This window comes from Oncorhynchus tshawytscha, linkage group LG01, assembly GCF_018296145.1.
Source record: "Oncorhynchus tshawytscha isolate Ot180627B linkage group LG01, Otsh_v2.0, whole genome shotgun sequence".
NCBI classification, from domain to species: Eukaryota; Metazoa; Chordata; class Actinopteri; order Salmoniformes; family Salmonidae; genus Oncorhynchus; species Oncorhynchus tshawytscha.
The window spans coordinates 13,344,403-13,360,709 of NC_056429.1; positions in this window are offsets into that span (position 1 = coordinate 13,344,403).

Below are 16,307 nucleotides of genomic sequence, written 5' to 3' on the forward strand. Positions count from 1 at the left end.
TTGGAACTTTACAGTAAAAATAACTAACCAAATATATTTTAAGAGGGTGATGGTGCTTGACGCTGCTGTGAACCATCACAAGTGTATCTTTGTTAATGAAGCGGGCTTCAACCTTGATAAAACTCAGTGCCGTAGGCGGAAACAAGTTCCAGGATATCGTGGGGGAAACATCTCCATGTTTGCAGCTTCTCTGAAGATGGTGTGGTAGGACGTAGGCCATTACTTGGATGCTGCAACGCTGCACACCTCATTGCTCAATGAAATTGAGCAGGCTAGTCAAGGTGAAGGGGTTACCTAAACAATATATACAAAAGTATGTGGGCACCCCTCCAAATATTTCAGCCACAACCATTGCTGACAGGTGCATAAAATTGAGCACACAGCAATGCAATCTCTATAGACAGCCATTGGCAGTAGAATGGCCCGTACTGAAGAGCTCAGTGACTTTCAACATAGCAGGTCAGTTCGCCCTGCTAGATCTGCCCCGGTCAACTGTAAGTTCTGTTATTGTGAAGTGGAAACATCTAGGCGCAACAACTACTCAGCCCCGAAGTGGTGGGCCACATAAGCTCACAGAACGGGACTGCTGAATTATGAAGAGCGCAGTGCACAAAAATCATCTGTCCTCGGTTGCAACACTCACTACCAAGTTCCAAACTGCCTCTGGAATCAACATCAGCACAATAACTGTTCAGAGCTTCATGAAATGGGTTTCCGTGGCCGAGCAGCCGCACACAAGCCTAAGTTCGCCGACATTGGACTCTGGAGAAGTAGAAACACGTTCAATGGAGTGATGAATCCCGCTTCACCATCTGGAAGTCCGACGGACTAATCTGGGTTTGGCGGATGCCAGGAGAACGCTACCTAATCGAAAGCGTAGTGCCAGCTGTAAAGTTTGGTCGAGGCTGTTTTTCATGGTTGGGGCTAGACCCCTTAGTTCCATTGACGGGAAATCTTAACGCTACAGCATACACTGACATTCTAGATGATTCTGTGCTTTCAACTTTGTGGCAACAGTTTGGGGAAGGCCCTTTCCTCTTTCAGCATGACAATGCCCCCATGCACAAAGTGACATCGATACAGAAAGAGATTGTCAAGATCGGTGTGGAAGAACTTGACTGGCCTGCACAGAGCCCTGACCTCAATCCCATCGAACACCTTTGGCATTAATTGGAACGTCAACTGCGAGCCAGGCCTAATCGGCCAACATCAGTGCCCGACCTCACTAATGCTCTTGTGGCTGAATGGAAGAAAGTCCCCTCAGCAATGTTCCATCATGTAGTGGAAAACCTTCCCAGAAGAGTGGAGGCTGTTATAGAAGCAAAGGGGGGGACTAACTTTATATTAATGCCTATGAGTTTGGAATGAGATGTTCGACGAGCAGGTGTCCACATACTTTTGGTCATGTAGTGTATGTCATTGTGTTGGATAATGTTATGTTCCACTATACAGTGTTGATTCAGGCATGGTTACGGACCCATCACCGATTCGTGACCCTATACCTGCCCCCAGACTCTTTACTCAACTCTATTATGTATTTTTTTTCAGGATGGAGGTGGAAGGTGTACCATCGTCATCCCAATGATCGTGCCACCCTCCTGGCCATGGATGAGGCATGTGACAACATCAATGCAGACCAATGTCAAGCTTGGATTCGCCATTCCTAAAGGTTTTTCCAGCGGTGCATGAACAATGAGGACATCCACTGATGTGGTGAGAATTTATGGCCAAATGCTCGAGGCTTGATGCAAATGAATGCGTGCTAAACGTTATGTTTTATTTTCATTCATTTCATTTAGTTTCTTACATTTGATGTAACAGTACACCTAAGATGCAATATTTTAGCATAAATGATTGTAGAGGATGCCTTCATTGATCACACCATTGATTACACATTGGATAGATATTATGGAATTATAGATTTTCTTTACATTTTGTTGGGTAATGTAAGCGTATTGCCTAATATGAAAACTGTGTAATCTACTGTAATTTACAGTACTGTAGCATATCACTTTCAGCTCTTCTAGGGGTGATTTGAAACACGCATCTTGCATTGTTTGCTATTGGATTAACTATTGGTTAAAACAACTAAATTGAAAATATATCATTACGTAGTGATTTTTTTTTTATTAAACCAATGTTCTCATTAGATTTCACAATAAAATTATATTTTAAATTAATGGTTGTGTGGTGAGATTTGACTACAATTCAAATGAATGCACAATGACAGGTTTTGAATAAAAGTCTAGCTGCATCACAAGTGTCACCAGTTTGAAGTTTTGAACTAAGAGTTGTTCAAATGTACCACATACTTGTGAAAATAGTACCAACGAGATAAAAAAAAATTGTACTATCCTTGGGGGGGACCAGAAGTCCTCACAAGGACAGTAAAACATGGAAAATTTGGATAAGTGGGGACATTTCGCTAGTCCCCACAAGGAAAACTGCTAGGATTTTGGATGGGAATTTATTGTTTGGTCCCCACAAGGATAGTAAAGTGTGTGTGTGTGTGTGTGTTTGTGTGTTTGTGTGTTGTGTGTGTGTGTGTGTGTGTGTGTGTGTGTGTGTGTGTGTGTGTGTGTGTGTGTGTGTGTGTGTGTGTGTGTGTGTGTGTGTGTGTGTGTGTGTGTGTGTGTGCCCATGAGAGAGGGAAAGGTACTCAATGATATATTTTCATTTGTTTAACACTTTTTGGGGGTTATTACATGATTCCATGTGTGTTATTTCATAGTTTTAATGTATTAAATAGTATTCTACAATGTAGAAAATAGTACAAATAAAGAAAAACCCTTGAATGAGTAGGTGTGTCCAAACTTTTGACTGGTACTGTACCTTACGCAGAGTCACGGATGACGGGACTGCTCTATGATCACACCCCAATGGGCTGCTAATGGCAGCTATTGAGAGCCCTGGAATTGTGTCTCGGGGGTTAAATGCTTGCATATTGTTGCAACCCTACTGGAATAATTGCCAGCTGCTGATTGACTCACTAGAATAATAGCCCAAGGCAGCCCAATCACTCAGGCTCATATTATTTATGAAAGTGGCACTTGAATGTCAATAGCAATAAATGGTACAGTCATGAAAGGGAATTGACAGATACAGGATGAATGCAATAGTCATGGGCCTCTTCTCCGACACAGAATTAAACTAACAGAACATTATTATATCAATAGAACATTACTTTTTCTGTATAACGCACTTAATTCTGCCGTTGTCGTGGTAACCTGGAGTGAAAAGTCAAAAGTGCTGAGTCAAATGTACCATGGCAATGACTTTACTATGCCGCTGCTACAGTGGACAACTGATTATGAGGTCATTTTGGTGGGGCTCTTTTTAAAGTTTCCGGCCACAGGACCAAATACTGAAAATGTTTCATTTACATTACGTTAATCCTCTACCACATAACCATAGGCTATAATGGCAGTTATGAAGTAAACAAACACAGGATTCCCATGAGACCATTGGCAATTCCCCAGGATCGCAAAGAACAATCCCTGCACCTCCCTAGAAACAATAATGCATGAATAGCATCAGTAATGATATCAAATGAGTAATACACTATCCCAGCAGCGGCTACATTTAATCTGTAGTCATGGTTATGCATGATTTACTGTAAAGGCATTGAGTCTGTTATTTTACATGATACGGGGATGCTGGGAAGCAAGATGAGTCAGAGAATCTCCATACACGCAAAGCTAAGGAATGTGAATGCATGCATTCATTGAGCATCAAGCGGTGAACATTCCCTTAATTAGATGAAGTCTTATTTTGAATTCCCAATGAAGGCATGCTGCTGAGGTAATTGTATTCAACAGAAATGTCTGTTCAAAAAATAGTTGTTGAATATACCCAGACATCAGATGTATATAGAATCAAAACTAGATTATGACCAATAAAAATGTTGGTCATTACAAAATTGTATTTATTTTCAAATTAAGATTGAATCAACGTTGACTGGCTGTGTACTTCAGACTTCATATTGTCCTACAGTCAAGCTCTTCTTCAAATGTTACCCTTGTTGTTAACCAAACACTATATAGAACAAATAATAATGAGAAGAGACCATCATACATACAGTATTTCAGTACAATTTTTTCAAATTAAATGTTCCTGGCTAAATAAATTCTTACAATAATGCTGGGACAGCTGGTTTACTGATAGGTAAGTACAAGGTAGTCAGAAATAGCTAAACTTGCTATGATTCACAAACATAAATGGGTGCTTAATAGCCTACTGTTGCTGTGGAAACATGTTTTCTGAACCTGTGTGAGTAGCCTACTGTAACTACTTCCTGTCTGGCTGCCCCTCGAGTCACACAAGTAGCCTGGAACAGTTGGGAGTGAAAAAATAGGAAAGAAAGCAGGGAGCAAAAGAGTGATTAGATTGTATAGACTGTATATTGGTACAGCACTGTGACCTGAGAGACAGAAAAACCTCAAATCAATTATTGACGGTGAGGTACACAGGAACAAAGCATGCCAAATGAACTGCTGTTAATGAATGACCCAAAAAATGATATCCTTAATCTAGCCTAATATTCTTCCGAATTGAATGCTGGTTGAGAGAATTTCAATCAGGTGGGGAATTTTGGTAATTGGTCAAGCTCTGGATAATTTTCACCATATAAACATGGTGGCAACCATGCGTGTTGAGTTACAGAGCTTCAGAATTGAACAGCATGAATTATTCAAACTCTGAGTAGAAAATGTGTACATATCACTTCCATTCAACTATTGTATTCACTGTAAAATATTAACTATGCTATCTTTGAATGTTTAACATATTATGTTTCTGGGAAATCCCCATGGCTTCAGCAAAATGCTGCTCCCATTTTGAATGAATGTCATAAAATGTCGATTCATATTTTAGCGCTGTCTCATTTTAAATGCTAGACAATTGTAAACTAAGCAAAATGGGAGAGTTTGATATATTGCACAACATACTGAATCTGTATAGTGTATGTGATGAAATATTCACTTGTCTTCATGCTTTTATCACAATAAAACATCCTATCATTGATGCTTTTACATAGGTACAGTGTCCTGGGATAATGGATTATTACAAGATCATGGTTTTTAATTCAGAACTGACTTTCTTAATTATACTCAGTTGAAAGAATACCAGTCTGACAAATATTTTCATACTTTTTAATAAAGAGAGTTGTTTCAGGTGAATATGTCTCATCTTTCCATGAGCCGTTTCCTCAAACTTAACAAATGCATCTCGTCAAAGGTCTATGAGACGGAGAAGAGCAGTCCTGTCAGACAGTGGATTTTAATTAAAGGCTAAACAAATATCACTGCTGCTGCTGTAAATGGGCCAATGATGGCAGTGATGGAGATGCTAAAACAAGTCCCGTCTGTTGCCTAGAATATGCAATTACTTGGGGCAGACAAGCAAGGCAAGTTGGATGTTGCTCGCAAATTAACAGCAATTTGGGAATCCCTATTTTGTGAATAAAATGTTTGTTTTAAAGTTCAATGTCCAGCTATCTTTTTTAAGATATTGCATAACTGGAAGTTAGCCACAATAACGCCCTGCACCGTGTGCAAAATTCAATAAGGTACTTCACATAGTTCTAGATCGCAATATAATTTCAGCAGATCCAATACAAAACTGTGGTGAGCATTCAGGCTACTGCACACAGAAAGTACTGTCCACAGGGGCACAATTAGGACCTATAAACCTCAGTCAGAGGCTAGAACCTTTGCTTCAGCCTCAAGCTGGGACACTCGTGGGATGCAGACAGATGTAACCAGTCTGGATAGTCAAACAGTCCCTTAAAACGACCGTTGCCTTCTTATTATTGATCCCGTTCTATCTGTATCCTCGGTTGAATTACATCTGGTAATGTGGAGAGCATTTCATCTGGAGGCAGCTGCCTGGAGGTTTTGGTTGAGTCTGCTCAGAGCTAATGTCCCTCCACAGCCCTCATGTTGACACGATGAGGGGCCCAGTGACCAGGCAGTGTGCTGACAGTCATGGCCGCTGACAGCAGGGACCTTTAGAGTAAGCTGCTTTCAAGACTAACATCACTGCTGAGTGTCTAAACGTTTTTAGTTTAATAAGATGTGCGGAAAGTGGTCAAGAAGGTTAAAAAGACAATATATGTAAGAACTTCCCTTTGAACAAAATGTTCTAATGTACATGCGGAAATAAAACGTTGATAATAATAATAGTAACGTCCAGCAGAAGCAGAGTTTGAGAGGCCATTATTCCACAATTCATATCAGCCTTTTCTGACCAGTCCCCTAGACATGCAAGCTTGGTTGCTGTCGTTGAAAATACACATTTTTGTTTTGAGAAAAAATCCTATCTGTTTCACGCCTGTCTAGGAGAATCATATGAATACGTAAACAATACATTCTGTTTGTAGTTTCTCTGAGTTTTTCAACCTTATTATCGCAAACTGCCAAAATAAAGGGAAAGTACCCATTCTTTAGATCCCTTTCCTGGTATTTCTCAAGAATCAGCAGTCAAACGTCAGCACCAAGGGATAGATTATTGTTCAAATTGCATATCAGAGTATGTGTACGCTCAGTATTCTAGAGGCTTCTTCCTAACACCCGGGCACACATGATTATAAACTCTGGATAAGCTGGTGGACAGGGACTGACAACATACACACACATTCCACTGCTGATTGCATTTTTTCCCCACAGTTTGTTGTATATTTTAAACATAAAGCTGGTGGAGAGGAGACTGAATGTAGCATCAACCCTGAGAGGCCAGTAGAGCAGCCTGAGATGCACAGCTGTAGCCTCCACAGACAGTGCTATAGATATACAAGTATTATCTAGTGTCAAACAGAATCATAATGATTTGAGAGATGTCACATTTTTGTGAGAGGTAAAGTCCTCTGGTAACTGCACACAGTGCACAGGTTGGCCAATAATATCACACACACACACACACACACACACACACACACACACACACACACACACACACACACACACACACACACACACACACACACACACACACACACACACACACACACACACACACACAGCTACAGAACATTTATATTACAAAACAATTTTTCCCAAGGGCAAAGTAACATTTTATTTTGCCTAATACATGGAAGAGTAGTAGCTAATACTACTTCTTAGTAGCTAATACACGGATTACTCACTTGAACAGGGGGGTGGAGTGCAATCCCCTGGCCTTCACCCCTTGCATGCCCCCTGTGTCTCCCCAAAAGAATGGGGTCAGGGGACTTATTTCTTGACACTTCTTTTCACTGTCACAAACTACTTACTGTCACACTGCACAGATGGCTGTCTAACAGTTGCACTTAACTGTTTAACAGTTGCACCATCACACGTGGAGTGAACCAGTGGAATTCTGAGGGGGAGGCAGGGGAAAGGCAGTGGAGGGGGTGAGGGTTGGGGTAAAAGGCGAAGTGATGAATGGGTTTGGGACCCAGGGAAGACATACAGCACTGTTGCCTCTTCTTGGTAGTTTACGGCCAGCATCCTCTTCCTCATATTTCTCCAGCCGTCTGGTCCTGGACCTGGTCGGTTAATGTGAATCACCTTTCCTTTACCCATCAGAGAAGCGATTTTTCCTTATCAATCAGGAAGATTTGCATTGTCCTCTATTCATACAAAATGTAACTTGACCAACCACCATTATCCTCTTCTTCCTGATTGTCATAATGCTGATCACATCTCTGTCTATACTGTGTTAAGATACATGGCTCTGAATGTATTGCAATCAAAAACATATGTTCATGAAATGGGAAGCCATGTTTCTGGATTAAAGTTTGCCACAAATGGGTTATATTTTAAGTTTTCAGTAACTTGAAAAAATGCGTATTGACCACACTGATCACTTTTTATATGTATATTTGTAATCTTCTAATCTCTCCTCTATCTACTCTATTTTGGAAATAATGTATTTGGGAGCGTTACTCATTTTTCTGACACACTGTATTCTATTTATCATGGTTTGTCACCAGGAGTGGCTGATGAGAACAGTGATGATGATGAGGAGGAGGAGGAGGAGGGCCACCTGTACTCTCCCAACCCCAAACAGTCCTCCTCAGAGAGTGACTATGATGGCATTGCTAACTACCTAGACTCAAACCCAGAGCAAGGCAACTGAATGAGCTGGATAGAGATTAGTTTTATATCTCCAGTTTTCTGTTAATGTAAAAGAGCAGCTAGCTAATTACAATGATTTATTTTTCTATTATTTTTATACGTATATATCATTTTTAGATTTCTTGAAAACGACAACAATACAATACACAGATAGTGGGTACGCTTGCCCCCACCCGCCCGAGACGCTGGCAAGGCAAGGCCCAGGCAAATTTTCCAAGGGTGGGAAAAACCAAGCCCCGCATGGAAGCAAGCGTACCCATAACTACCAGGACCACACCGCTCACAGCATGAAACCAAACCACAAAACATACAATAATCCCACCCTCACCTCTGATTGGAGGACCTCTGACATTTATGATGTACAGTTGTGTATATAATTATTCCAACACTCATCAATTCCACCCTTCAGAGAGACACACTGGCACGGCTTAAAGATCAAAAGATATCTTTACAAAAAAGCAATCACAAACTTGAATCTACATTTAGTTGAGTTCATTCTACAAGTCATACACACTATATGGAATTAATAGCAACATCCTGCATTAATAAATCATTAGAATCCTCTCATAGTACCCAGAGGTTATTGATTGTGTCGTTTTTGAAGTTGTTGGCACCAATTAATATTATTTTGAGCAAATCTTTCAGAATCAATATGAGTGTTTGTATTCTCTGTCATTTTGAATGGGTTTTTGTTCTTTAGTGACAGCATTGAAATAGCTTTTAATTAACCGCATCATAATTTTACATCAGACTTGTAAATCACATTATTATTTTCGTTATATGATTGTTCATATTGTCATTGATCATGAAAATGATTCTGTCATTGATATTTCTCACACTATCAATTCCAATTAACTGGTAGCGTCAACAGTTAAGACATTAAACATTGTTCAGGGGAAAATGGTTTCCAGCTCATTTAGACATCAGTAAAGTGTCACTGTGCTCTTGAGCAATGCACTTAACCCCAATTGCTCCAGGGGCGCTGGACAATGGTGACCCTGGCAGTGACCCCACTCCCTGTGGGTGTCTCAGAAGGAGTTGGGATATGCAATAAACACATTTCCATTGGGTAACAGGACAAATATAAGCACCCACCCAAAATAATTTTTTACACCTGATTCAACTACTGCTGATTTGATTAGCAATCAGATGTGTGAGATTAAGGCTTGAACTAAATCCTAAAGAGGAGTACTCTCCAGGATGAGGGCACCAGGGGGAATGTTGGTCACCAGGAAGAGGGCACCAGGAGGAGGGTTCGTCTCCAGGAAGAGGGCACCAGGAGGAGGATTGGTCTCCAGGAAGAGGGCACCAGGAGGAGGGTTTGTCTCCAGGAAGAGGGCACCAGGAGTAGGGTTTGTCTCCAGGATGAGGGCACCAAAAGGAATGTTGTTCACCAGGAAGAGGGCACCAGGAGGAGGGTTTGTCTCCAGGAAGAGGGCACCAGGAGGAGGGTTGGTCTCCAGGAAGAGGGCACCGGGAGGAGGGTTGGTCACCAGGGAGAGGGCACCAGGAGGAGGGTTGGTCAACAGGAAGAGGGCACCAGGAGGAGGGTTAGTCTCCAAGAAGAGGGCACCAGGAGGAGGGTTGGTCTCCAGGAAGAGGGCACCAGGAGGAGGGTTGGTCACCAGGAAGAGGGCACCAGGAAGAGGGTTGGTCTCCAAGAGGAGGGTCGGTCACCCTGGGTTGTGTTCAGTGAATGAAATGTTGTCCAATAAATACAGACACAGATTTCAGTTGGAGAACCCTGCTATAGTTTGTACATGGTAGGCAAAACAGGCCCTGTCAGAATAACACATGGCACAGGGCGGTAATGTTGGGTGTGCCCCGGTCTTATTCATAGGCGGCCCCAGTGCTCTGTGGGATAACACAACATCAGTCAGGTACTGCAGGGGACAGCCCTGTCCTAGGCTCCACTCTCCTCCTGGCGGGAAGTCGTTTCTCAAGGCCATGATGGAAGACGTCCGGAGGCTGGGCAGGAGGAGTAAATCACTGTGCCTCCCCTTCCGTACCCCTGCAGGTGCTGGCATCGGCCGCAGGATTTATGACCATCTTTGTTTCATTTTTGTAGGGAGGCGACTCGCACTCTGTCACCCTCCTCTTGTTATTGTGGTTATTATTAATGGAGGGAGGTTCCCAGGTACTGTACTCCTGTGTGCCATCGGCCTGATATCTCTCTGCCGCCTCGGATTTGACCATTGTCTAGTGTGGTTTTATGTCTACATAAACACCCTGTCATATATAATAAAGGATGCAGTGACTTAACCATTTTTCACACGGTCTTGAAAAGTGCAAAGGGAATGCCATATCTGCTGCAAAAGGAAATCAAACTGCTGACCTGAACTGGGCAATAAAATATCCAGCCACATCCCCTCAACCATACTGAATAATTGAACATTGTCCACAGAGGATGGTGTGAAAATGAGGTTCACTGCCATGTTCAATAACAAAAGCAATGTCATTGTACTGCTCCTTGGTAGGTCTTTGTAAATGATTTCAGACAATAATGTTTCATAATATTGTGTTCATGCTACACATTGTTTGGTGTGATAATCTAAGTGCACCAGTAGCCAATTCTTTCTCAAGACTGACACCATTGTCTGAATGTAATACTTAAAGATCATGAACAGTCAAAATCATGTTTTTCATGAAATTGGATATTATTTGGATGAAACCAGATGAACGTATGATGACCAAAGTATGACAAATGACTGTTGCTTCTACATAAAGTTTGACCATAAAGTTACTGGTCCCCTCCACCATGTTAAACACTTGGATTCATTGTTAAGAGGACAAGGTCACATCACCTTAACTCTCATTTTAATACACCAATGGTAACATGATATTCTCTTACCTAATTTAAGTACCGCCTTGTAAACAACATCTGAGAAAGTGAGTTTGCGGAGGGGTGTTGTTTAAATAGTGTCAATAAATATAATTAAAAGTTTAAACTATTAATCTATGGCAAAGATACTTATATATTTCCCCCTTCATCTGTGTCTAGTTAGCTAGTTAGTGGCAGGCGAGGTCTCCAGCCAGCGTGGAATAAAAGGGGGGGAAGGGTCGTTCAATCTCTGATGCAGTTGTCATGTCAACACATACGTTAGTGCTGCTGTGAACCCCATCACAAGAGACATGACAATCATTGATGCAATTTCAATGTTTTTTTTAGTTACTTTGTGTATCACCAAATTTGTTTGAGATTATTTTATTGCAACACTAATCACTGCATCCAAGTTTCTTGACATATGCTTTTCAAAGAGCTGTAAGTCTGTCTTTTCAAACTTCCTGGTAGTTAGCCATAAGAGGAAAAGTAATTTTTCTCAAATATTTTGCATTTCTATCTCCCCAAAAATATTGTGAGGGTATGTATTTTTGCCACTCAAATGGCTATTTTACATGGGACCCAGAATGACTGTTCGGGACCTTTAACGCACTCAAGTCCTCCTTTTTCAATTGGGTGAAATTGAAACCTTTCACTTGCCATTTGATTTGAGAGGTACTTGTATGTTTTGTATCTATCATGCCCCTCACTGACCATCATGGTCAATGACAGACATAAACAAAGGCAGAAACACAATACACTTCCTTGTGATGTCTCTCTTGACACTATTTACTGCAAATTGCCATGGCCCCATGACAACTGGAAAACTCATTAGAGCTGAGTAATGAGCATCCTACTAATACAGAGTGGGAGGGAGATAAAGCACTGAATAAAGAATTACGCTTTCTATCACACACTTTGTGATTGTTAGGCATTTTTCAATTTAATTAAACAGTCACAAATCTGGTTGTAAAGCTCAGAAGCTTTACATCCATAATATAATAATAATTGTTCCTCAAATGCAGTGTATGATATATCATTGTGTAGCTCTGTGTCTCTGTTTAAATCCAATGTAAAAGGCACCATTTCAAATATGACAAAAGACCGAATCAAGGCAGTCTGTCACATATGGATGATATCTGGGGGAAATGGATGCTGAGGGCTGGCATACTGTTGGTAAGCATAAATGTTAGATTTGTTTAATAAGATAGAAGTGCATTAGATTGTTGCACCTGTTTTTGGAGGATTTAGAAGATGCAATGACAGGCAGTATTCAGAAAGTCTGTCTTGGTCAGGGGTGATGAATTAATTTGCAATCAGATGTTTTCCCCTCTTTTATTGGTGCTGCAGGGCAGATAGAGTTCAAAGAGTGACATTTTTTTGAATCTTCACATGGAGTGGTGGAGAAATGCCTACACACTATCCAAGTGGAGGTATCAACTGCAAAGTTACTACTTATCTTACAGTATGTCACTTCCAATGGCCACAGACTCCTCAGGCTGACAGGTTACACTTCAGCAGCTGAGCTCTCTCAGTGCCTGTTAGTCCCACACAGACTAGCCTACTCTTGTTCAGGGCCTTAGCATCAAAAATGGATGAAAACCGATACACGTTGGATACAAGCTTGGAATGTGGTAGAAATGCTCTTTGGGACATAGTAATTGATATCAGAAGGGGTGCCCAAACATTGGGGCATGGCACTCCGATTATTATTATTTTTATTATTAAACCACCAATACTGAATCAGATTTTGGAAAGGTGATATTACTGTTGACTTTTTGTTGCCATATATAATAAGAAATCTAGTGTATTTGTGAGTCCGGGACCCGTCTTCAACAATATGCCATTATATTTCATAAGCAACCTGCCTAAAGGGGTAGAAATGGCCTGGAAACACCAGAAGTCTACCTGTAAACACCTCAAATTGTGTTGAACTACTACATGAATCACCTCAACAAATGTCTTTAATGGGTTAAAAAAAAAGCCATGTTATCAGGTTAAAAATTCCCAACACATCCTAGGAGTTACATTATGTAGCTAATTTATTGAGAACATGGGTAATTTACTCTGAATATGGCCTTAAACAGGAGATGGTCATTCGAACATAGGCTTTTACATTAGACTACAATTTATGCAATATCACCTTGATCTGTATACATCTGGCCCTTCTTTGGACACTGTATTAACAACCCTCCAGATGAGCTTCAATGCCATACAACACTCCTTCCGTGGCCTCCAACTGCTCTTAAATACAAGTAAAACTAAATGCATGCTTTTCAACCGATCGCTGCCTGCACCTGCCCGCCTGTCCAGCATCACTACTCTGGACGGTTCTGACTTAGAATATGTGGACAACTACAAATACAAGGTGTCTGGTTAGACTGTAAACTCTCCTTCCAGACTCACTTCAAACATCTCCAATCCAAAGTTAAATCTAGAATTGGCTTCCTATTTCGCAACAAAGCATCCTTCACTCATGCTGCCAACATACCCTCGTAAAACTGACTATCCTACCGATCCTTGACTTCGGGGATGTCATTTACAAAATAACCTCCAATACCCTACTCAATAAATTGGATGCAGTCTATCACAGTGCCATCCGTTTTGTCACCAAGGCCCCATATACTACCCACCACTGCGACCTGTATGCTCTTGTTGGCTGGCCCTCGCTTCATACTCGTCGCCAAACCCACTGGCTCCAGGTCATCTACAAGTCCCCCCTTATCTCAGCTCGCTGGTCACTATAGCAGCACCCACCTGTAGCACGCGCTCCAGCAGGTATATCTCTCTGGTCAACCCCAAAACCAATTCTTCTTTTGGCCGCCTTCCAGTTCTATGCTGCCAATGATTGGAACAAACTACAAAAATCTCTGAAACTGGAAACACATCTCCCTCACTAGCTTTAAGCACCAGCTGTCAGAGCAGCTCACAGATTACTGCACCTGTACATAGTCCATCTATAATTTAGCCCAAACTACCTCATCCCCTACTGTATTTAGCTCCTTTGCACCCCATTATTTCGATTTCTACTTTGCACATTCTTCCACTGCAAATCTACCAATAAAGTGTTTTACTTGCTATACAACACTCCTTCCGTGGCCTCCAACTGCTCTTAAACGCTAGTAAAACCAAATGCATGCTTTTCAACCATTCGCTGCCTGCACCCGCACGCCCGACTAGCATCACCACCCTGGATGGTTCCGACCTAGAATATGTGGACATCTATAAGTACCTAGGTGTCTGGCTAGACTGTAAACTCTCCTTCCAGACTCATATCAAACATCTCCAATCCAAAATCAAATCTAGAATCGGCTTTCTATTTCGCAACAAAGCCTCCTTCACTCACGCCGCCAAACTTACCTTAGTAAAACTGACTATCCTACCGATCCTCGACTTCGGCGATGTCATCTACAAAATGGCTTCCAAAACTCTACTCAGCAAACTGGATGCAGTTTATCACAGTGCTATCCGCTTTGTTACTAAAGCACCTTATACCACCCACCACTGCGACCTGTATGCTCTAGTCGGCTGGCCCTCGCTACATATTCGTTGCCCCCTAAAGTGGCAGAAATGGCCTAGAAACACCAGAAATCTACCTGTAAACCACTTTAATTTTTAATCAGGGATCACCTTAAAAATATGTTATCAAGCTCAAACATTGCCAACACACCATAGGAGATACATTATATAGCTCATTTATTGAGACCATGGGTAACAACAGTCAACATATAATATTAATTCTAAACTCAGCAAAAAAAGAAATGTCCTCTCACATCCAACTGCATTTATTTTCAGCAAACTTAACATGTGTAAATATTTGTATGAACATAACAAGATTCAACAACTGAGACATAAACTGAACAAGTTCCACAGACATGTGACTAACAGAAATGGAATAATGTGTCCCTGAACAAAGGGGGGGGGGTCAAAATCAAAAGTATCAGTCAGTATCTGGTGTGGCCACCAGCTGCATTAAGTACTGCAGTGCATCTCCTCCTCATGGACTGCACCAGATTTGCCAGTTCTTTCTGTGAGATGTTACCCCACTCTTCCACCAAGGTACCTGCAAGTTCCCAGACATTTCTGGGGGGAATGGCCCCAGCCCTCACCCTCTGATCCAACAGGTCCTAGACGTGCTCAATGGGATTGAGATCCGGGCTCTTCGCTGGCCATGGCAGAACACTGACATTCCTGTCTTGCAGGAAATCACGCACAGAAAGAGCAGTATGGCTGGTGGTATTGTCATGCTGGAGGGTCATGTCAGGATGAGCCTGCAGGAAGGGTACCACATGAGGGAGGAGGATGTCCTCCCTGTAACGCGACTCGTCAGTGAAGAGCAGTTTTTTCCAGTCCTGTCTGGTCCAGCGATGGTGGGTTTGTGCACATAGGCGATGTTGTTGCCGGTGATGTCTGGTGAGGACCTGCCTTACAGCAGGCCTACAAGTCCTCAGTCCAGCCTCTCTCAGCCTATTGCAGACAGTCTGAGCATTGATGGAGGGATTGTGCATTCCTGATTTATCTTGGGCAGTTGTTGTTGCCATCCTGTACCTGTTGTTGCCATCCTCTACCACTGTGAGGATGATCAGCTGTCCGCCCTGTCTCCCTGTAGCACTGTCTTAGGCGTCTCACAGTATGGACAATGCAATTTATTGCCCTGGCCACATCTGAAGTCCTCATGCCTCCTTGCAGCATGCCTAATGTTCATTCATGCAGATGAGCAGGGACCCTGGGCATCTTTCTTTTGGTGTTTTCTAGAGTTAGTAGAAAGGCCTCTTTAGTGTCCCATGTTTTCATAACTGTGACCTTAATTGCCTACCGTCTGTAAGATGTTAGTGTCTTAACGACCGTTCCACAGGTGCATGTTCAGTCATTTTTGGGGGTCATTGAACAAGCATGGGAATGTTTGTTTAAATCATGTTTAAACCCTTTCCAATGCAGATCTGTGAAGTTATTTGTATTTTTATGAATTATCTTTTAAAGACAGGGTCCTGAAAAAGGGACGTTTCTTTTTTTGCTGAGTTTAGTTAGCTACCCAGCTAACTAAAGGATGTCCTGGTGGAAAATGGTAAAGGACCAACAGGGATCGGTGTGAACATACCATACCTATTAGCTGGGTAGCTAGCTGGGCAATTCAAACTTTTTGTAAATACCAATACTAGCCTACATTACAGTTAGCACCTAACCAAAACTTAATCCAATGGAAAATGTTGCTAGTTTCAAACTGTGGTTGTAATATGAGGGAAATAAGCTTTTAATACACAAAGTAGATCAATCAGTTAGGCAAGCTGGCAATCTAATAGATAATTTGCATAGATTACAGAACATCTCAATGCTGACCAAATACCTGTGATGGCTTTTGACCAACCACTGTT